General features: G+C 48.0%; 1 protein-coding gene and 1 pseudogene across 1 annotated transcript in view; both read left to right on the forward strand.

Moving 5' to 3' along the window:
* Window positions 1-21,986, forward strand: part of nkain2 (sodium/potassium transporting ATPase interacting 2) — a 651,746-nt gene that overhangs the window by 51,499 nt on the left and 578,261 nt on the right. The gene's annotated exons all lie outside the window — the stretch shown is intronic.
* Window positions 1,649-1,799, forward strand: LOC119968097 (annotated as a pseudogene).

The raw sequence follows: 21,986 nt of genomic DNA on the forward strand, positions 1-21,986 counted from the left end.
GAGCCTTTGGGCTTTGATCTTATGTCATCATTGTCTGCAGGAATAGTGCCAGAAGACTGGAGGATAGCAAATGTTGTCCCCTTGTTCAAGAGGGGAGTAGAGACAACCCCGGCAACTATAGACCAGTGAGCCTTACTTCTGTTGTGGGAAAAATCTTGAAAGGTTTATAAAAGTTAGGATGTATAATCATCTGGAAGGAATAATTTGATTAGAGATAGTCAACATGGTTTTGTGACGGGTAGGTCGTGCCTCATAAACCTTATTGAGTTCTTTGAGAAGGTGATCAAACAGGTGGATGAGGGTAAAGCAGTTGATGTGGTGTATATGGATTTCAGTAAAGCATTTGATAAGGTTCTCCATGGTAGGCTATTGCAGAAAATACGGAGGCATGGGATTCAGGGTGATTTAGCAGTTTCAATCAGAAATTGGCTAGCTGGAAGAAGATAGAGGGTGGTGGTTGATGGGAAATGTTCAGACTGGAGTCCAGTTACTAGTGGTGTACCACAAGGATCTGTTTTGGGGCTGCTGCTGTTTGTCATTTTTATAAATGACCTGGAGGAGGGCATAGAAGGATGGGTGAGTAAATTTGCAGATGACAGTAAAGTTGGTGGAGTTGTGGACAGTGCAGAAGGATGTTACAAGTTACAGAGGGACATAGATAAGCTGCAGAGCTGGGCTAAGAGGTGGCAAATGGAGTTTAATGCAGAAAAGTGTGACGTGATTCATTTTGGAAGGAATAGCAGGAAGACAAAGTACTGGGCCAATGGTAAGATTCTTGGTAGTGTGGATGAGCAGAGAGATCTTGGTATCTATGTCCATAGATCCCTGAAAGTTGCCACCCAGGTTGAGAGGGTTGTTAAGAAGGCGTGCGGTGTGTTAGCTTTTATTGGTAGAGGAATTGAGTTTCAGAGCCATGAGGTCATGTTGCAGTTGTACAAAACTCTGGCAGTTCTGGTCACCACATTATAGGAAGGATGTGGAAGCATTGGAAAGGGTACAGAGGAGATTTACCAGGATGCTGCCTGGTATGGAGGGAAGATCTTACGAGGAAAGGCTGGGGGACTTGAGGCTGTTTTCGTTAGAGAGAAGAAGGTTAAGAGCTGACTTAATTGAGGCATCAAGATGATCAGAGGATTAGATAGAGTGGACATTGAGAGCCTTTTTCCTCGGATGGTGAGTCTCGCACGAGGGACATAGCTTTCAATTGAGTGGAGATAGATATAGGACAGATGCCAGAGGTAGGTTCTTTACTCAGAGAGTAGTAAGGGCGTGGAATGCCCTGCCTGCAACAGTAGTGGACTCACCAACTCTAAACGCATTCAAATGGTCATTGGATAGGCATATGGACGATAAGGGAATAGTGTAGATGTGCTTTAGAGGAGTTTCACAGGTCGGCGCAACATCGAGGGCCAAAGGGCCTGTACTGCGCTGTAATGTTCTATGTTCTATGTTCTACTTCTGGCATGGTCTGATTGTCACCACATGCTGGAAAGGCAGCGAGAGTAGGTTTGTCATGAGTGCCAAGAACGTTTGCTGTGGCCAAATAGCCTCTCAGGCTGTTTTGATGCATGTTCCGCAACTTGGACTAGGCATTAGGAAAGTGGACTTCCCCTTCTAATGACACAGCTGACATGCATTCATTTGCAATAGGCTTCCCTGAAAGGAGTGAAACCACAATCAAGAAGGTGGTTCACCAAGGACGAGGCTAGCCCATTGCACTTTGAGTGTGCTGATGCTTGCGATTTCCCAAATTTGGGACACTGTTCAGGAGCTCAGGAGCTTTTGACTTATTGATGAACATAGAACATACAGTGCAGAAGGAGGCCATTTGGCCCATCGAGTCTGCATCGACCCACTTGAGGCTTCACTTCCACCCTATCCCCGTAACCCAATAACCCCTCCTAACCTTTTTTGGTTACTAAGGGCAATTTAGCATGGCCAATCCACCTAACCTGCACATCTTTGGACTGTTAGAGGAAACAGGAGCACCCGGAAGAAACCCACGTAGACACGGGGAGCACTGGCAGACTCCGCACAGACAGGTACCCACCTGGGACACTGGAGCTGTGGAGGCACAGTGCTAGCCACTTGTGCTACCGTGCTGCCCAATGCTACCGTGATGCTCTACCAGACGTTTGTAGAAGCACTGATGTGCGTTTTTGGAGAAGTGTTGAATTTGATCAGTTGACTTGCTGATTTTGGAAGGGAGTGATGCTGCATCCTGACATGGCAGTTGGGGGAGATCTGTCCATAGAAAGGCTGTTAGAGTTATGGGGATTGGTAGTCACCACTTGTATATATATCGCATATGAGGTGTACTATGGTCAGGCTCCTGTACTACAGGTACGGGGGTAGATTCCTGACTGCTGGCTCCGCCCAATAGGCGGAGTATAATGTGTGGGTTCACCGAGCTGCAGCCATTTCGGCAGACGCTGTCGGAGGCTACACATCTCTGTGTAATAAAGCCTCGATTACACTCAACTCTCGTCTCGTCGTAATTGATAGTGCATCAATTTATTACACAGAGATTTTATAACGATGAATCTCCGCATCAAGACTGATCACCTGCAGCTGCACCCTCAAGCAGACAATGTCAAGTTGGCCTTCGCACATTGGCTAGCTTGCTTTGAAGCCTCCATCGGATCTGCGACAGAACCACCCACAGAGGCACGGAAGCTCCAGATCCTGTATACGCGGCTGAGCTCCGAAATCTTTCCCCTCATTCGGGACGCGCCTACCTACGCTGAGGTCATGGCGCTACTGGAGGAGAACTACACTCAGCAGACCAACAAAATCTACGCCAGGCACCTCCTGTCTACGCGGCATCAACTCCCCGGTGCGTCTGTGGAAAGAGTTCTGGTGTGCCCTGCACGCCCTGGCGAGGGACAGCGATTGCCAGGCCGTTTCAGCCGTTGAATATTTTGAACTCCTAATTAGAGACACTTTCGTTACGGGCTTAGGGTCGGCGTACATCCGCCAGAGCTTCTTAGAAGGGGCAACCCTTGACCTCGCGGTGACCAAGAAACCCGCGATCTAACTAACAGTCGCCTCCCGCAATGTACAGGTGTACGCCCCCGACCGCACGGCGCCTCCCTCCTGGACATCATGGACCCCACCAGTGACTGCCCCCAGCCAACCCCAAGCCTGCACCGCGCGGCAGCCAACCAACCCTGTGGGACCCAAGTGCTACTTCTGCGGACAGACAAAGCACCCCTGGCAGCGCTGCCCAGTGCGGAGCGCGCTCTGCAAGGCCTGCGGGAAGAAAGGACATTTCGCTGCTGTGTTCAGGCCTGCTCGATCGCCGCTGTAACCAGGCCCATTGTCCCTGCACCCCCCACATGCGACCCGTGGGCGCCGCCATCTTCCCCGCCTCAGACCACGTGCAGCCCATGGGCGCCGCCATCTTACTTTCCTCAGGGCATGTGCGGCCCATGGGCGCCGCCATCCTCGCCTCATCAGGCCTCGTTCGGCATGTGGGCGCCACCATCTTTAACGCCGCCTGCCACGTGCGCCCCATGGCCGCCGCCATCTTCCCCACCTCAGGACTCCTGCCCGTCGGGCACCTCATCGGGCCGCTCATCACCTGCAACTGCCGCCGACCAGCCAAGGGCCTCCAACACCAGCCAAGTCTCGCCTCCATCACTATCGACCAGTCCCGACCGCACAACCTAGCGACCACGTCAACGACAGTGAAGGTCGATGGGCACAAGACATCATGCCTTCTGCACTCCGGGAGCACTGAAAGCTTCATCCACCCTGATACGGTAAGGCGCTGCTCCCTCGTGGTACACCCCGCTAACCAGAGAATCTCCTGGCCTCCGAATCCTACTCCGTGACGATCCGGGGGTACTGCACCGCCACCCTCACCATCCAGGGCATAGAGTTCAGTGGCTTCCGCCTTTACGTCCTCCCCAACCCTTGCGCTGCCTTGCTACTCGGCCTGGACATCCAGTGCAACCTATAGAGTCTAACCCTGAAATTTGACCGTCCCCTACCACCCCTTACTGTCTGCAGTCTCACGACCCTTAAAGTCGACCCGCCTTCTCTGTTTGCAAACCTCACCCCGGATTGCAAACCCGTCGCCACCAGGAGTAGATGGTACAGTGCCCAGGACAGGACCTTCATCAGGTCTGAGGTCCAACGGCTGCTACAGAAAGGCATTATCGAGGCCAGTAACAGCCCCTGGAGAGCCCAAGTGGTAGTTGTGAAAACTGGGGAGAAAACAGGATGGTCGTTGACTACAGTCAGACCATCAATCGGTTCACGCAACTCGACGCGTACTCTCCCCCACGCATATCTGATATGGTCAATCAGATTGCACAGTACCGGGTCTTCTCGACAGTGGACCTGGAATCTGCCTACCACCAACTCCCCATTCGCCCGTACACCGCGTTTGAAGCAGACGGCCGCCTTTACCACTTCCTTAGGGTTCCCTTCGGCGTTACTAACGGGTCTCGGTCTTCCAACGGGAGATGGACCGAATGGTTGACCAGTACGGACTGCGGGCCACCCTCCCGTACTTGGATAATGTCACCATCTGCAGCCATGACCAGCAGGACCACGACGCTAACCGTTCCAAATTCCTCCACACCGCCAAACTCCTCAACTAACGTACAACAAGGAGAAGTGTGTGTTCTGCACAGACCGATTAGCCATCCTCGGCTATGTGGTTTAAAATGGAATTCTAGGGCCCAACCCCAATCGCATGCGCCCCCTCATGGAACTCCCCCTTCCCCACTGCCCCGAGGCCCTCAAACGATGCCTGGGGTTCTTCTCGTACTACACCCAGTGGGTCCCTAACTATGCGGACAAGGCCCGCCCACTCATTCACTCCACCGTTTTCCCACTGACACCGAGGCTCACCAGACCTTCAACCGTATCAAGGCCGACATCGCCAGGGCCGCGATACACGCGGTTGACGAGACGCTGCCCTTCCAAGATGAGAGCGATGCGTCCGACGCCGCTCTGGCTGCCACCCTCAACCAGGCAGGCAGGCCAGTGACATTCTTTTCACACACCCTCCATGCCTCCGAAATTCGGCACTCGTCCGTCGAGAAGGAGGGCCAAGCCATCGTAGAAGCTGTGCGACATTAGAGACATTAACTGGCCGGCAGGAGATTCACTCTCCTCACTGACCAACGGTCGGTTGCCTTCATGTTCAACAACACACAGCGGGGCAAGATCAAAAACAATAAAATGTTGAGGTGGAGGATCGAGCTCTCCACCTACAATTACGAGATTTTGTATCGCCCCGGTAAGCTCAACGAGCCCCCCCATGCCCTATCCCGAGGTACATGTGCCTGCGCACAAGTGGACTGACTTCGGACCCTGCACGACGATCCCTGTCACCCAGGGGTCACCCGGTTGTTTCACTTCAGAAAGGCCCGCAATCTGCCCTACTCCATTGAGGAGGTCAGGGCTATCACTAGAGACTGCCAGGTCTGTGCGGAGTGTAAACCGCACTTCTACCGGCCAGACCGAGTGCGCCTAGTGAAGGCCTCCCGCCCCTTTGAACGCCTCAGCGTGGATTTCAAAGGGCCCCTCCCCTCCCCCAACTGAAACATTTAAATTCTGAACGTGGTCGATGAATACTCCAGATACCCCTTCGTCGTCCCATGCCCCGATATGACGTTTGCCATCGTCATTAAAGCCCTCAACACCATCTTTGCTCTGTTCGGTTTCCCCACCTACATCCACAGCGAGCGGGGATCCTCATGTATGACCGATGAGCTGTGCCAGTACCTGCTCCGCAAGGGCATTGCCTCAAGCAGGACGACCAGTTACAATCCCTGGGGAAATGGGCATGTGGAGCAGGAGAATGGAACGGTCTTGAAGGCCATCCAGCTGGCCCTACAGTCCAAGAATCTCCCATCCTCCCGCTGGCAAGAGGTCCTCCCCAACGCCCTTCACTCCATTTGATCGCTCCTTTGCACTGCGACTAATAAACCCCCCCATAAACGTCCCTTTGACTTCCCCAGGAGATCCACCTCCGGGGTTTTGCTCCCAACGTGGCTGCCAGCTCCAGGACCCGTTCTCCTCCGCAAGCACGTGTGGCTCCACAAGGCGGACCCGTTGGTTGAGAGGGTACAGCTACTCCATGCGAACCCGCAGTGTGCCTACGTGGCGTACCCCAACGGCCACCAAGACAAAGACTCCCTCAGGAACCTGGTGCCAGCTAGGTCCCCCCCCCCCCGCCCACGTGCCACCCTTCCTCCCGCAGCGCACCACACCACAGTGCCCTCTCCAGGACAATCCGTCCTCCCCTTGGTCCCACCCGGGGATGAAGATGAAGTCGACACGCTCCCAGAGTCACCGGCGACCGAACCGACGCCTGCATCGCCACCGGGACTGCGGCGCTCACAACGGAGGATCAAGGCGCCCGATCGTCTGAATCTGTAAACTTTTCCTAAAATGTTAACCTCTGCATGTAACTAGTCTTCCACCACCACCGCTGGACTCTTTTTTTAACAGGGGGGGAATGTCGTAGTCACCACTGTTGTATATATATTGTATATGAGGTGTATTATGGTCAGGCTCCTGTACTACAGGTACGGGGGTAGATCCCTTCCTGCTGGCTCCGCCCAGTAGGCGGAGTATAAATGTGTGGGCTCTCCAAGCTGCAGCCATTTTGGAATCAGCTGCGGGAGGCTACACATCTCTGTGCAATAAAACCTTGATTACACTTGACTCTTGTCTCATCTTAATTGATAGTGCATCAGGGGACATATTTCCAGATCCTCTGGATCTACAAAACAACAGGCGCTGACTTTTCAGAGGAGAAGCTTTGACCAGAGGAAGGAGGAAGAAACACTTTTCACAGTGGACCTACTTACCAAAAGTCTTCAGGGAGCATTTTTTGATTTCAACTGCAGCTGGAAGTAATGCTCGAGGCACCTGCAGTTCACCAGGCATTGATGTGTCATGTTCCACATCAGGACCTGCGGCATCACAGCAGGGTGAAGGTGGCTTCCAGTGGACGTCAAGGTCACCATGAATTTCAAGTTCTGCACAACCAAATTGCCAACATTTCCTGATTCATCAACAATCATTGTACCTGCAGGTGCTGGAGGCTCAGACTGCCAGATGTGATGTATTTGGATTTTCAGAAGGTCCTGCACAAGATGTTAGTAAGCAAAACGAGAGCTCATGTGAATGGGGGTATTTTATGACATGCATTGAGATTTGGTTAACAGACAAAAGAAAAAGAGTGTGAGGATAAATAAGATCATTCTCAGGATGGCAGGTTCAGTTCTTGGGCCCCAGTTAGTCACAATCCATATCCATGATTTGGATGTGGGATCAAATGTAACATTTCCAAGTTTGCTGGTGATGACACAAAACGAGGTGGGAATGAGAGTAGTGAGGAGGATGCAAACAGTCTTCAACTTCGACAGGCTAAGTGAGTGGACAAGAACATGGCAGATAGAATATAATGTGTACAAATGTGAAAAAATGGGTAGTTATCCTCTTTGGTAGGAAAAAGCAGAGTATTTCTTAAATGGGGAGAGATGGAAAGTGTCGATGCCCAAAGAGATCATGAGTCATTGAAAGATAGCATGCAGGTGCAACGAACAATTAGGAAGCCAAATAGTGTGTTAGCCTTTATTGCAAGGAGACTTGAGTGCAGGAGTAAGGAAGTCTTCCTGCAATTGTATGGAGCCTTGGTGAGACAGCACCTAGCCAGAGTATTGTATATCGTTTTGGACTCCGTGGGCTGGATTCTCCGCCGGCTGGATGCTCCGTTTTGCCGGCAGCCCGGGGGTTTCCCGACACCATGGTGCTGCCCCACAATGGGAAATCCCATTAACCGGCCGGCATAACGGAATCCCACAGGCGGGGTGAAATAGAAATGTGGCGTGGCGGGTCGGAGAATCAGGCCCCTTATCTGAGGAAGGATATAATGGCCATAGAGGGAGTGCAACAAAGATCAACAGATTAATCGTTGTGATGGCAGGATTGTCTTATATGGGGAAATTGATGAAACTGGGCCTGTATTTTCTAGAGTTAAAAAAATTAAGATCACCTAACAGCATATAAAATTCTTACAGGGCATGGCAGGGTACTCCACCTACATCAACTCCATCTACAAGTTTGCTGACAACACAACCATAGTGGGTTGGTTCTCAAAGATTGATGAGTCAGAATACAGGAGGGAGATCGAGAATTTAGTGGAGTAGTGTAACGACAACAATCTCTCCCTCAATGTCAGCAAAACTAAAGAGCTGGTCATTGACTTCAGGAAGCAAAGTATTGTACACACCCCTGTCTGCATCAACGGGGCAGAGGTGGAGATGGTTGACAGCTTCAAATTCCGAGGTGTGCACATCACCAAAAATCTGTCCTGGTCGACGCTTCAACCAAGAAAGCACAACAGCGCCTCTACTTCCTCAGGAAACTAAGGAAATTCAACATGCCCACATTGACTCTTACCAACTTTTACAACTGCACTATCGGAAACATCCTATCTGGCTGCATCACAGTCTGGTATGGCAACTGCTCTGCCAAGACCATAAGAAACACCGTCCAGTCCATCACCCAAACCCACCTCCCATCCATTGACTCGGTCGACACCCGCTATCTTGGGAATGCGGGCAGCATAATCAAAGACCCCTCCCACCCGGCTTACTCACTCTTCCAACTTCTTCCATCGGGCAGGAGATACAAAAGTCTGAGAACAAGCACTGACAGATTCAAAAACAGCTTCTTCCCCACTGTTACCAGACTCCTCAATGGCCCTCTTATGGACTGATGGATTTGTAGATTGATCTGATCTCTTCGCACATCTCCCCTACTGAGTAGTACTACATCCTGTATGCTTCACCCGATGTCTGTCTATGTATTTACATTGTGTATTTTGTATTTGCCCTGTTATGTATTTTCTTTTCATGTATGGAATGATCTGTCTGAGCTGCACGCAGAACAATACTTTTCACTGTACCTCAGTACATGTGACAATAAACCAATCTAATCCATTCCAATCCAATCCAGATGCAGAAAGGATATTTTCCATGGTTGGGGGTCTAGAACCAGAGAACCCAGTCTTCGAATAGATAGGCCAATTTGGATAGAGACGAGGAGGCATATTTTTGATAGGAGGGTGGTAAAATATACAATTTATCACCCAGTGGGCGATGGGCGCTCAGTTATTGAGTATGTTCAAAGCAGAGGCCAATAGATTTCAATCAATGAAATTAAGGGGTATGGGAATACTGTGGGAAGATGGTGTTGAGGCAGAAAATCAGCCATGATCTAGTTAAATAGTGGAGCAGGCACAAGGGGTCAAATGGAATGTTATACAAAGACCAAAGAACAAAGAAAAGTACAACACAGGAACAGGCCCTTCGGCCTCCAAGCCTGTGCCGACCATGCTGCCCGTCTGAACTAAAATCTTCGACACTTCCGGAATCCGTATCCCTCTATTCCCATTCTATTCATGTATTTGTCAAGATGTCACTATCGTCCCTGCTTCCACCACCTCCTCCGGCAGCGAGTTCCAGGCACCCACTACCCTCTGTGTAAAAAAAAACTTGCCTCGTACATCTCGTCTAAACCTTGCCCCTAGCACCTTAAACCTATGGCCCCCCCCCCCCCCCCCAGTAATTGACCCCTGTACCCTGGGAAAAAGTCTCTGACTATCCATTCTGTCTATGCACCTCATAATTTTGTAGACCTCTATCAGGTCGCCCATCCATCTCCTTTGTTCCACTGAGAACAAACCAAGTTTATTCAACCGCTCCTCATAGCTAATGCCCTCCATACCAGGCAACATCCTGGTAAATCTCTTCTGCACCCTCTCTAAAGCCTCCACATCCTTCTGGTAGTGTGGCGACCAGAATTGAACACTATACTCCAAGTGTGGCCTAACTAAGGTCTGTCCAGCTGCAACATGACTTGCCAATTCTTATACTCAGTGCCCCGGCCAATGAAGGCAAGTATGCTGTATGCCTTCTTGACTACCTTCTCCACCTGTGTTGGCCCTTTTAGTGACCTGTGGACCTGTAGATCTAGATCTCTCTGACTGTCAATACTCTTGAGGGTTCTACCATTCACTGTATATTCCCTACGTGTATTCCCTACCCTAGGACCACTCTTATCCTTGTCCACCAACACTTTAAAACTTACTGAATTGTGGTCACTGTTCCCAAAATGCTCCCCTGCTGAATCTTCTACCACCTGGCTGGGCTCATTCCCCAATATCAGGTCCAGTACAGCCCCTTACCTAGTTGGACTATCTGTATATTGATTTAAGAAGCCCTCCTGGATGCTCCTTACAAACTCTGCCCCATCCAAGCCCTTAGCACTAAGTGAGTCCCAGTCAATATTGGGCAAATTAAAGTCTCCGATCACAACAACCCTGTTACTTTTACTCCTTTCCAAAATCTGTCTACCTATCTGTTCCTCTATCTCCTGCTGGCTGTTGGGAGGCCTGTAGTAAACCCCCAACATTGTGACTGCACCCTTCTTATTCCTGATCTCTACCCATATGGGTCTCACGGTAGCATGGGTCTCATGCTAGCATGGTGGTTAGCATCAATGCTTCACAGCTCCAGGGTCCCAAGTTCGATTCCCGGCTGGGTCACTATCTTTGTGGAGTCTGCACGTCCTCCCCGTGTGTGCGTGGGTATCCTCCGGGTGTTCCGGTTTCCTCCCACAGTCCAAAGATGTGCGGGTTAGGTGGATTGGCCATGCTAAATTGCCCGTAGTGTAACGTTAATGGGGGGATTGTTGGGTTACGGGTATACGGGTTACGTGGGTTTAAGTAGGGTGATCATTGCTCGGCACAACATCGAGGGCCGAAGGGCCTGTTCTGTGCTGTACTGTTCTATGTTCTATATAGCCCCACTGCCCTCTGAGGTGTCCTCCTACAGTACAGCTGTGATATTCTCCCTAACCAGTAGTGCTACTCCTCCACCCCTTTTACATCCCCCTCTATCCTGCCTGAAACAGCTAAATCCTGGAATGTTTAGCTGCCAATCCTGTCCTTCCCTCAACCAGGTCACTGTAATGGCAACAACATCATAGTTCCAACTACTGACCCAAGCCGAAGTTCATCTGCCTTACCTGTTATACTTCTTGCATTAAAATATATGCACTTCAGGCCACCAGTCCCGCTGTTTTCAGCAACATCTCCTTGTCTGCTCTTCTTCAGAGCCATACTGGCCTTATTTCCTAGTTCTCCCGCATTCTTTTCACCTTCTGACTTATTGCTCTGGTACACACTAGTTTAAACAAGGTTTAGTTTACACACTGCCATATTAGTTTAAACCCTCCCGTGTGACACGAGTAAACCTCGAGGCCAGGATATTTACGCCTCTCCAGTTTAGATGCAACCCGTCCTTCTTAGACAGGTCACACCTGCCCCGGAAGAGCTCCCAGTGGTCCAGATAACTGAAACTCTCCCTCCTACACCAACTGTTTAGCCACGTGCTTAGCTCCTCAATCTTCCTATTTCTCGCCTCACTGGTAGACGTATTATCCAATAAAAATGAATTAATTACCCTTTTGCATACTTTCAGTGCCTGCCTTGAAAGCATCTTTGCCTGCCCTAATGTTTCCATGCAGTGCTATTTTAGTGGTTGCAGACTGGTTGTGGGAAGCTGCAAACATTCACAGGGTGAAACTACAGTTGGTTTTGCAAGATGCTGTCGAAGATCTGTGAGCCTTGAGGACCCAGCTGTAGACTGCACCACCTTCGTGTGGGTAGCAGCAATATGCACTAGCTAGCTGAGAGTGAAGAACAAGGGAGTGGCTTTGTTGGGAGTGTAATTGCTGCCATCCTGTGATGGTAGCTGAAATTAACGCAAGGTACACATGCTGCTGGGCCTACTGTTCAAGAAGGCATCAAATTATTACTTGAATAGAAACAATGTGCAGGGGAAGAGACAGCGGAATGGCTCTAAGTCACAATGCTCAATCGGAGAGCCAATGCAGACATGATGGGCTGAATGGCCTCCTTCTGTGCCATGACAGTTCTGTGACTCTGAGGACAGTTCTGTGACTCAAAGCTACTGCCACTACCCCTGGATGATGCTTCAGCATTCTTTGTTTTCTGGTGGAGTTCATAATGCAGAATGCTGTTTGAGCATGGATGTCTCTTTGAGGATTGGTATCTGCATACCTGATGGCAGATGTCTGAGCTTGCATAGCAGCAAGGATTAGAAGCTGCATCACGGGTGGGCCTCCAAGTGGTGTCATGGAATTAGCCTCAACTAAGTGCTCGAAGGCATGGGTTCCAAACTTTGTATGAAGGCCTGTGCCACCTTCGAGCCTCCATGCTCCATGCTCCTTGACATCAGTTGTCTAACAGACCTACCAATGCATTAAGCATCTCAAGTGTGCATGCTCTTCTGTAAGTTGCATCATTAAAGTCTTCAGCTGAGTCTCCCTGATTGTGAGCTGGCAAATGAACTGTTCTATTCTGCTGGCCTCGAGGCAACTCACTTATGCCTGGTGACTCACCAGGTGCAGATCCAGATTCTGTACCACCATTTAAAGTACACATAGTGCCAATATCTGAGCTGGATGTGCTCTTCCTCGGAAGCTTTATTCTAAGGCACCACTGGCTGGATAAGTGGCAGTTCTTGGCTATCTGAAAGCCTGAGTGCAGAAGCAGAGGTGTGGGTGAGTGAAGCAGAGTGAGCTGCGAAGCAAGATGTCTATGATAACACTATCTTAGTTTGAATTTCATCCCTGATAGCATGAGGGTGAAGTGGATTTTGAGAAGGGCCTTACGTTTGAAGGATATCATCACCCTGAATGGTCTTGACGGCACTGGATGCAACGATCTCTGACACAGATTGCCCCATGTTACAGATCACTGTCCCTTCCAGCAGGCTCAGGTGATGCAAATGTACTTGTCTCCTTCCAGTTGAGCCCTGCTGCCTGTAGTTATGGGTCACCTCATCCTCTTAAGAGAGATGTAGAATGTCAATGATTATGTTGCACTGTGTTTGGTTGATATGCCTGCCAAACCCGAATGGCTGGAGATATGTTATGTGGAAGCAGCAAGAGATGGGTATGAGATGTTTGAGGGTGAGCTAGAGCTGGAGGATATAGACATTGGGATTGGGCACAATGAAACGGTCATGCTGTGCCCGAAAAGCAGTGCACTGCAATGCAACGCGGCCAATAGAAGCCGAGAGATCCCGCTCCCGGGATCTGCCCAGCTCACAACACCTCATGAGATCTAACGTGATCTCGCAAGACGTAGCAATGTGAATCCTGCCTATTGTGGGTGGGATTACATTTTGGCAAATCTACATATTAGGGGGAGACAACTGGTTTCACTCTAATATGCAGTTTCTCGAGGCACCCGAGGAGTTGGGACCTTTCGCTCGAGCGAGCGCTGTTCAGTATTGGTCTCCACAAATGGGGACCAGACATAACAGCACTCATGAGGGTCTCCCAGGGGATTGGAGGCCCCCAGGTGCATGCCCTTTGGGCAGGGTGGTACCCTGGCACTGCTAGTGCCACCCAGACACTCTGGCAATGCTAGCTTGTCACACTGGCAGTGCCATCTGTGTGCTAGTCTGGCACTGCCTATGTGGCACTGCCAAGATGCCAAGCTGCCATTTTTCATGCAGTGGGTATTGGGCTGCGGTGTCCTGCACAGGTTTATGGGAGGATGCGGGAGGCCCCGGGAATCCCCTCATACCGAATTGTGGCTGGATGGTGGGCGGGGGGGGGGGGGTTGGGATTCATGTCGGGGGCTCCAGAGATCGAGATGCCACCCGATTTCCCGCTACACTGAGGAGATCTGGCGAGCGGAGCTCCTCAGTGCAGAAAATAGGTCTATATGGAGTTTGAAATGAAAATGAAACGAAAATCGCTTATTGTCACTCACGAGTAGGCTTCAATGAAGTTACTGTGATAAGCCCCTAGTCGCCACATTCCGGTGCCTGTCCAGGGAGGCTGGTACGGGAATCGAACTGTGCTGCTGGCCTGCTTTAAAAGCCAGCCATTTAGCTCAGTGAGGCCCTTCCCCACATTCCCCACTGAGGCCTTTGATCTAACCCAAGTGATGTTTGATGATGTGCTTTTCGGCGCTGCCACCGCCGGGAAACACGAGGTTAAACGCACTCGCTATGGAACTTTGTTCCTATTTAAATCGTGTCCATTACGTGTGAGCCCTGATTGCCAGAAATTGCTGACGAGTGAGTGGCAGGAGTTTGCTGCATTGAGCAGCATGAGGATTTGTGGTGTCTTGTGTAGAGGGTGCCACGTGAAGATGTATTCACTAACCTTGACCACCCGTGTAAGATCATTGAATCTCTGGCAGCATTTCTGACTGCACTTATGTAAGACTCTGGGATTTGACTTCGCTGGCCAACATTCCCTTCATTAAAGTTTTTTCCCCCACCCCACTCCCATAGCTGAAATGTATCCTCTTTTCCCCTGTCGGGTTCCTAGTCTGAGGCCTTTGAGAACCTAGAAGTTCCCACCTGAAGCTCTACTGGGAGTAATTTGCCTTTCAGCCAATTGCACACAGTCAGCAGTAGCCACTTGTGAAATGAATCCAGGTCCCCTTTAAAAAGGACAGGCTGCCAGGCTCGCTGAAACTCATGCTGGGTACACATCCTGCTGGGCCTTCTGTTGAGTGTTTAGTGAGCCAGCAATGTGGGTCATGCTTGGCTGAACATTGAAATGATTTAGCGGAAGCAGCACAAAGTTTATGTCTGCGTCTCAGTGGGATTAGGTACAGGCTGATTGTGAATCGTAACGCCTGTGCCCAAGAAACCAATATTTAGCCTCAGATTTCCTATCATGCCCCAAGTGCCCTTGAGAAGGTGGTGGTGAGCTGTCTTCTTGAGCTGCTGCAGTCCATCTGGTGTAGGTACAACCGTAGTGATGTTCGGAAGGGAATTCCAGGATCTTGACCCAGCGTCAAGTGATGGAACAGTGATGCAGTTCAAAGTCAGGATGAAGTTGGGTTGCAGGGGAACTTACTTTTATATGCTTACTGCCCTTGCCCTTCTAGGTGGTAGAACTCGCAAGTTTGCCTGAGGTAGTTCCTGACTTGGTCTGACCAACTGTAATAATAATCTTTATTATTGTCACAAGTAGGCCTACATTAACACAGCAATGAAGTTACTGTGAAAATCCCCTAGTCCCAAACTTGGCGCCTGTTCGGGTACACAGAGGGAGAATTCAGAATGTCCAATTCACCTAACACGCACATTTTCCGGGGCCTGTGGGAGGAAACCGGAGCACCCAGAGGAAACCTCGCGGGGAGAAGATGTAGACTCTGCACAGACAGTGATCCAAGCTGGGAATCGAACCCGAGCACTGTGAAGCAACAGTGCTAACCACTGTGCTGCCCACAACCACCAACCAGAGTACAGGAAGGCATCCTAGTACCTCTAAGATCCAAGTTCTTGAACATCGTGTTCTGTCAAAACCAGACAGACATCCAATCAAGAGATTGCCTTACTAATGTACATATGTATCTGTAACATAACAACGTTAGTTATGGCATAATGAGTTGGATCTGTGTTAAAGTGTTTGGTTATGTAAAAATACCAGGGACACTAAAGGATTAAAGAGGGAGAGATGTTATGTTTAACACCCTTGGCTTGTGTAATGTCACATGTGATGCAATGACATCATCAGACCGTTTTGCAAGCTTTTGTGGAGTTCACCATTATATACACCCTGTTTGAGCAGCATTTTGTGAATAAATCCTTTGCACTATGTTGTATGAGCTCGACATGTGCTCCCTCTGATTCTTTCCCTTTGCGGCTACAACAAAGAATATAACTCAAGTTATGATTGTATGTTACACGGAGGAAAACTTGCAGATGCTCTTGTTCTTATGCATCTGTTACCTTTACTTTTCTGGATGCTAGAACACTACCCAAACTATTTTCCAATGTGATCGCATTTTATCATCTGAAAATGAAAGTGACCCCAGCCAAAAACAAAACTGCAATAAATTCAGATTGTTGTTGCAGTGGGCAGCATGGTAGCACAGTGGTTAGCACAGTTGCTTCACAGCTCCAGGGACCCAGGTTTGATTCCTGGCTTGGGCCACTGTCTGTGCAGAATCTACATGTTATCCCCTTATCTGTGTGTGCTTCCTCCGGGTGCTCCGGTTTCCTCACACAGTCCAAGATGTGCAGGTTAGGAGGATTGGCCATGCTAAATTACCCTTAGTGTCCAACACAGTTCGGTGGGGAGCTGGGTAACAGGGATAGGGTGGAGGTGTGGGCTTAAGTAGGGTGCTCTGTCCAAGGGCCAGTGCAGACTCAACGAGCTGAATAGCCTCCTTCTCCACTGTCAATTCTATGATTCTATGACTTTCTGCATTCCATGTACTAGCACACCCGAGTCTCTTTGAACATCAACATTTGGAACTTCCACAATGATGTGACCATCAATTCACAAGACACGTGGTTGGAAGTGAACAGTGGTTTTAATAGTCTTACAACAGAGCCTGCCTGCGACAAGATGAACTGGCAGGCAGGCTCACGACTGCAAAGCTTTATACTTCCGGTTAGTGTGAGGAGCCATGGGTGGAACCATGGGCGGAGGGAAGTGTGGAGCCCAGTACAAACTCCTCATGTCCCCCTACGGGCAGAGCCGCGCAACTGCTCGTATACCGAGCTTACATAGATACAACACATCATATAACAGTGTGAATTACGAGGAGTGTGATTCACCACACACAACTTTTGAGAACTATTCTGCTTTTCTATTCTGATGACCAAAGTGAATAATTTCACACTTCCACATATTAGATTCCATCTGCCATCTTGTTACCTACACACTTAACCTGTCCATATCTCCTTACAGTCTCTTTGAATCCTCCCCAGAGCTTACCTTTCTACCTAGCTTTGTATCATCAACAACCTAAATACATTACTTTCTGTCTCTTAATCTGAGCCATTAATATAGATCATAATATACACAGTAATAATATAATAATCCCTTATTGTCACAAGTAGGCTTCAATGAAGTTACTGTGACTAGCCCCTAGTTGCCACATTCACGCGCCTGTTCGCAGAGGCCGGTACGGGAATTGAACCTGCACTGCTGGCCTGGTTCTGCCTTACAAGCCAGCTGTTTAGCCCGCAGTGCTAAACCAGCCCCATAATAGCTGAGACCGCAGCTCTCAGCTGATCCTTGTGGCACTCCATTAGCCTTCCAACTTGAAAATGTCTTATTTCTACCAATCTCTGCTTTTTGTCCATTATCCGATTCTCTATCCATACTAATATGGTAACTATTAACTTCATGAGTCTTAATCTTACCTACCGGTATTTACTTTTTGTGTGGAATCTTATCAAATGTCTTTTGGAAATCCACATCTACTGGGTCCCCTTTATCTACCTTGCTCTTTTTGTCTTTACCCACATTGCTATACTGTGCCATGGCCTAGACTTTCTCTTTGAATTTTTAAATCTTCCTTCATCTGAACCCTCATCACCTTCTGTCAGTTTAAAGCACTGTCCACAACTCTAGCTATATGATTGGCCAGGACACTGAACCCAGTCTAGTTTAAGCGGAGTCCATCCCAATCGAATAGCTCTCTCTTCCCTGAGTACTGATGCCAGTGCCTGATGAATTTATACCCCTTCTTCCCATACCACTCTTTGAGTCACATGTTCAAGTCTTTAATCTTATGCCAGTTGGTATCCCAAAAGGGTAGTCTCCTCTCCAAAGTCGCCTCTGTTGCTGAGTGGAGGTGAAAAATGAAAATGAAATTAAAATTGCTTATTGTCACGAGTAGGCTTCAATGAAGTTACTGTGAAAAGCCCCTAGTCACCACATTCCGGTGCCTGTCTGGGGAGGCTGGTACGGGAATCGAATCGTGCTGCTGGCCTGCTTGGTCTGCTTTGGCCAGCGATTTAGCCCAGTGAGCTAAACCAGCCCCTAGGTGAGACTTTTGGCCTCAAATGTGACCTCTTTGATTCTACCGGGCATCACGATCCTCACAGAAACTCCTACGCTGCAGGCTTTTGAAGGTAATGTTGAAGAAACCTTGGTGGTTTACTAAGTACGTCTTGCAAATGGTGCACAACTGCCACTGTGTACAGTGCTAATAATGGAGTGTTCGTTAGAAGTTGAGTTATTTGCTGCAAAATTCCAAATCTCTCACCTGCTCTTGTAGCACAATATTTGTATAGCTGATCCAGTAAGGTTTCTGTTCGTTGATCACCCCCAAGATGTTTGAGGTCATGGACTGGGACATCTGTGGGGTGAATGTTACTTGCCACTTGTCAGTCAAGCCTGTATTTTGTCCAGGCTTTACTCCAAGCAGGCATGGACTGTTTCACTGCCTGAGAAATCATGAATGGCACTGAGCACTGTACAATCACCAATGAACAATCATCACTTCTGGCCCTGTGATGGAGGCAAGGTCATTGAAGAACAGACAAAAATGGATGGGTCTTGATTTAGTCCTCGTCTTAGGTAAATTTCCATCCATAATTTGTATAATATATTACAGCAAATCTGCCTATTTGCCAGACCAAACAGTGCATTGAATCAATATGAAATTGTTTGCTTATTTATACTATAATCAGAGCTTACATGATGCAATTAAATGGTAAATATTTACTTTCTTAATCCTAATTCATGAACTGCAACTAGTTATATTGATTGCTTGAAGGTGCGGCTTATAAAAAAAGAGCGATAAGAAATCCTTAATAAATATACTGATTATGTAAAACATTTGCAAAATATGACTTTATCCATTGTTAATTAGACTTCAAATAAATTGTATTAGTCAGAAGGATAGCCCTTTGGAATTGTGTCAGTGGCTCTCTCACTACGTTCATACCCTCAGTGTGTAAATTCAAAAGCATTAAGACATTTATGATCATAAAGCACAGAGCCGGTGAATCAGCTAAAAGGAATGGCAGCACGACGAGTAGATCAGGAGCTGGGAATTCTGTGGCAAATATCTCACCTCCTGACTTCCCAAAACTTGTTCATCATCTGCACGTCAGGAGTGTGATGGAATGCTTGCCTCCATGAGTGCAACTCCAACACTGAAGAAGCTTCATACCATCCAATAAAAACAGCCAGCTTGAGCGGCACTCCATCTACCACCAAGAACATTCAATCCCTCAACCGCCAGTGCACAGTGGCAGCAGTGTGCACTATATACAAGACGCACTGCAGCAACTGATCAAATCTCCTGGTAAGCTATTCCCATGAATGCAAAGGTAATAGTGGAGGTACATTTTTCAATGCAATGCAGGATTGGCATAACCCCACCTTCTCTATTTGGGCAACCAATCTGGGCCATCAGAAGTAGATTATCGACAACTCCTTCATTCTAACTGCACCGGAATGGCCCTCATGCATTTGTTCTAGGATTCTACTTTGTAGACATGGCAGAATGATTACTTTAATACCCCACAACAATACTCCATTTTGTACTGTCAACTTAAGATGCCTCTGTGTTAGAGTGCCTTTTTGAATCATGTCTAACACCTTCCCCATCACCAGATTTGTTCGCGTAAGTTTTCTTACCTGAGACAACATTACCGGAACATTTTCCACATAAGACAGATAGAAGATGTCATTGAACTGTTCATCAGATTCATGCTTATCTTTTTTTGTCATGTTGATCTTACAGTGACAGTCTAGACAAAACGTCTGCATTCATAATGACATTTGATGACATAATAGTGTGCCAACAAGATTAACACCTAACATTGTAAATCGACCAGCAGCGAGCAAAGGGATCCTCATATGCAGCCCAGAAATTGTTGTTAAAGGATGATGGTTGGTCAATGGAGTAAATTGATGGCCAAATAAATAATGGTGAAACCTTCCAAAAATCATGCTGAGAGCTTTTTTCTCAAGTTGGGCATAGTTGGATTCAGTGCTACTCAACATCCTGGAATGCATTTGATCGCTCTTTGCCTGAGGGCATTTTATGCGAGACTCAACCCCATAGGGTGATGTGTTGCAAGAAAGCTTCAGCTTCGCTTTTGGGTTATAATGGACCAATAACTCCAATACCTGTAATTTTTTATGACATTTTGGTAAGCATCCTCACAATCTTTCATCCAGAGCCAAGCTTGTTTGTTACAAAGCAACATGTGTAAAGTCTTCAGCCTTGATGCTAAGTGCGGTATGAACCTTCCATAGTAATTTAATAATCCTAGAAATTACCTTCACTGAGTCATGTTCTGCAGTTGTGGAGCATCCAGGACCTCCACCATCTTCTTAGATTCTTTCTGCAGAATCAATGATGTATCCAAGATAGTGAATACAAGATTTTAAAAAAATCACAGTGCTCTTTCTTGACCCTGAGATTATGTATTTGCAGCCTTGTAAGAGTAGCTTCTTTACAGGCTCCACATCGTTCGAACCTGTAATCAAAATGTCTCAGGGTAGCTTTGCACACACGGTAGCTCATTCAAAACCTGATCCATAGATCGTTGGAAGAGAGCTGGTGCAGATATTATCCAAACGGAAGCCTCCAATACTGAAGCAGACCGTTGTGTGTTACTATGGTCTGTAACAGTTGAGACTCAATAGTGTCGCCACCTGGGGTGGCCACGTCCCAATTCAAAATGGACACTCACAAGGAGTGCAGGGAAAAATTGGACAACACCAGAGAACACAAGCAGGTGCAAGGTTTCCTGTGTATTAAGATTTGCAGAACCCAGACAGAACTGAAACCAATAGCCATTAACATATTAATGAGCTATCTCCAGGGACAAAAAGCAACATTAAAACAATCGGGACCAAGCCAGACTTTGGAGAAATCGATAAGAACGATTGGGACATGGTCCAATTAATTGGGACCAAGTCCGGGGTCCGTACAAAAGGGCGCAAAACCCCTAGGGACTATAAAATAGGGTCCCCAAGTTCAGTTCGCTCTCTTGGCAGCTCTTGAAAGAACTCTTGACCGTGACTCTCAGCGAGGAGACCTGCCTAGCAGTTGCACCACCAAGTAAGTCTCAAGTCAATGCACGCTATGAGATAAACGCTCCTAGCTACTATTCCATACCAGTTCGAAGCCAGCAGAATCAGAACCGGACAAAGGCCATTGTTCCCCTGACCTGGTGGGCCATTCGAAGCTAAGTATAGGCTTTAGTAGTAGCGATAGTTTAGTAAGTAGAGTTTATGCATGAGTAGTGATTGACTGTGTGTATAATAAATGTGTATTGATTTCAAACTTACTAACTGGTGTATTGAGTTATTGATCAGTACTTGGCTTTGAACCTTGTGGTGGTATCAGAAAGATACCTGGCGACTCTAGAGCAAAGGTTATTAAAACAGAGCAAATTAAGGGAAAACACAACGAGCAACAATAGCTACGTTCATTTGCAGGTAGGCTTAGGAGAGATCAATTTTGCTAACTTTTTGGCTGCCTGAGAGGTCTGCAAAAAGATATTTAATACATGGTAGAGGGTACTGATCAGCACATAATACATGGTTGATGGTCATTTTGAAATCCTCGCTCATTCTTAGTGAACAATCCTTCTTTAAGACTGGGACGATTGGAGTTGCCCAATCGCTGGTGGTAACAGATTCAATGACTCCTGTCTTCAGCAATGTCTTGTGTTCTTCTTCCACTTTAGATTGAATGGCATAGGGTAAGGTTCATGCTTTTAAACACTTAGGCGCACTCTCTTCCTTTATCTTGAGTTTCACTTCAATCCCGGTCATGGATCCAAGTGACTCCTCGAACACCTTTGCATACTTTCTCAGAAGTGGTTGAAGATCGTTTGTAGAATCAACAAGTTGGTTCATGAAGGTCCAGTTTAGCTTAATCTCCCGTAACCAAGATCTCCCAAATAATGTTGCAAAGTTCCCTTGAACAATGCCTACAGCTCGTGTTCCCTGTTGTTTATTTTCTCTCTGTTTAAAGCAGACAAACTCTCAGTGCACAAGCAGGTGAGGTGCTTCTATGCCTTGCTACCGATTCCTAGGCAGTAGGCTGCAGAGTCAGCAGCCCCGTAGGTTCGCGTTCCTGCAGCCCGTTTCAGTGCTTCGTGCAGCTCCACCCATTACAATGGTAA

Source organism: Scyliorhinus canicula, chromosome 6 (genome assembly GCF_902713615.1).
Source record: "Scyliorhinus canicula chromosome 6, sScyCan1.1, whole genome shotgun sequence".
Lineage (NCBI taxonomy): Eukaryota > Metazoa > Chordata > Chondrichthyes > Carcharhiniformes > Scyliorhinidae > Scyliorhinus > Scyliorhinus canicula.